Consider the following 2,554-nt stretch of genomic DNA (forward strand, 5'->3'; position numbering starts at 1 on the left):
TTTTGTTAGCATTGTGGTCCCGTTAGTGGCGTGGTTCTGTTAGCGGTATGATCTTGTTAGCAGTATGATCTTGTTAGCAATGTGATCTTGTTAGCAGTGTCGTTTTGTTAGCGTAACCCATTAGCAGCATGATGATAATGACCGCGGCAACTGCCTTCCCAAACTGCCCTCCAGCACCGGGTCTGGCAGACACAGAACATCCAAGGTTTACCTGCGGAACAGAACTCTCGAACGAGTCTCTTCTGTCTCCCTTGCTGACAATTTTCAGATAATTTTATCTAAATGGGGGAAATTTTCTGACGAAACAGCTGGGACAATGGACTCTGTTGAGGTTTCTGTCATCGACACAAAATGTCAAGAAAAAAACACACTAAAGGTCAAATTTGTGTCCTCTCCATTTCTACACTCCAACATACAAGTATCACTCAGTCTCATGCCTACTTGCAGCTCACCGCCGTTTCCACGTGCTTTCAGAGACAAAACATTTTCTTTATCCTCCTCTTGACGTTCTCATTCTTCTTAGTCTTTCGCTCTACTCCTCTTCATTGCCTTTCTTCTTTCCAAGTTTTTTTTTTTTTTTTTCAAATTCCCTGGGTGACCTTGAGTGGCGGCTGACTGTGAAGTAGCTAAAGTACAAAGTCAATATGAGTCAACAAAGCTGGTTAAGTATTAAATGGGGGGATGATGACGCAGCTCTTAGCCAGAGAAACGCTTCACAAAGAGCAAAAAGAAAGAGAGGGAAGTGTGCTGTCAGACTTTAATGGAACACTCAACTGTAAGAATAAATCACTTTGAGTGATTGACTCGTGATATTATTTGAGACTGCACTTTTGATATCTGCAGGATTATCTGCCTGCCAAAAGAACACGGGCCTCTTGCGCAGTTGATGTAATGCTGACCTACATATGTGGCGCTACGAATGCCGCTCAGCCAGCCCTGGATGTGACACAACGCACGACTGAAATTGATTATCAGACAATAAAAATTGTATTTTAAAAAGATGATTTTGCATTCACAAAAATATGCATTTAATTCCCTGTAGGAAGTACTCCAGTGGAAAGGGTTTAGTCAGCACAAGGCATGGATTTCTGCCAACTTACATACATTTTTTCCCCAATTGTGGGGCTCGTAATAGCCTTCCACTGTCCTCTCCCAGGATTATTGTCAGCAGCTCTGGAAACTCAGTGGATAATGTCGCAGTGAACAGGCTCTTTCATCGGTGCTTGGCCATGGAAGTAGACTAGTGACTCCAATTGGAAGCCATTATAGCAAAGAAAATCAATTGGGTAAATGTATGGAGCATGGTGAGTTTGAGGTCTGTGTGTCGGTGAGAGTTCAGGTACATTTATACAAACTTCCAGTCAGTCCTGCAGCTGCATTCCTCTGGAACTGGAGCCAGAGAACAACTGCGTGTAATGACACTGCTTCTGAATGCGTGTGCTAAACGCTGGCAGGTGGATGTGCGATAAATGTAGGCTTTATTGCTTCCATTCCTCTCTGCGTTCAAAGCGTGCATCGAGTTACACAGAAAATGAGCGCCTAGGTATGTACTCTGCAGCCTTGGCAGAGCACCGTACTGAAGCGCTAACAGCTGCTCTGACACATATGTGCATTCCAGAGTCTGCAGCACAGTGTACCTGCAAGGCATTGTCAGCCCCCCCCCCCCCCTCCCCCTCCCCCCCCCCGCCCTGCCAAGGCTGCAGAGTACATACCTAGGCGCTCATTTTCTGTGTAACTCGATGCAGGCTTTGAACGCAGAGAGGAATAAAAGCAATAAACACACACACACACACACACACACACACACAACCACCGCTGAGCTCCTGGAACTGAAGCACCAGCAAACACCGCCCGGCTGCTGGCTGGGTGTCAATCTATTTACCTGGGAGAGCTCTCTGCGTCAGGCTTTCTGCAGAGCGTGGGTCGGCAGCCAAAGGGCTTTAAATCTGATTAAACAGGAAGGCATCGTTGAGATTCATTTTAAAGCAGGTTACCAAAGGAGCAAACGCTTTAAATTTAGCGGTCAAACTCTGATTGGGCTTCCTGAGCACTGGTTTAAAAGGTGCAAAATCTATTCTAAAGCAGAGTTTGATTCAAATCAAGCCTCTGAGGAGTACAGTAATTAGAAACTTTCTGTTTAACCGTATCCATGTTGGCAAGAAAATACAGATTTTATGAACTTTTTTTTTAATGGACACTGAAATCAAATACGGCGCTGATGCTGGAAATGAAATGACTAACAGGAAGTGATATTGATCAATGTAAATGAACTGTAAAAACACTATGGTGGAAAGCAGAGGCAGCAACGACTCAGATTTCACATCAACTAGATCAATGACCCGATCCGAGATGTTCCAGTACGGTGGCCCTGAGGTGTAAATGAACATTTGAAAAAACGGAATTACATTAAGCCAAAGCGGAAGTGGCCAAAGCGCAAGTGGACAGAATCACATTTGAAAACAACAGAATCACATTTGAAAACAACAGAATTACACTTGAAAAAAATCTAATTACATTAAGTTAAAGCAGAAGTGGCCAGAATCACATTAGAAAA

Source organism: Nematolebias whitei, chromosome 19 (genome assembly GCF_014905685.2).
Source record: "Nematolebias whitei isolate Nwh7 chromosome 19, NemWhi1, whole genome shotgun sequence".
Taxonomy (NCBI): Eukaryota; Metazoa; Chordata; class Actinopteri; order Cyprinodontiformes; family Rivulidae; genus Nematolebias; species Nematolebias whitei.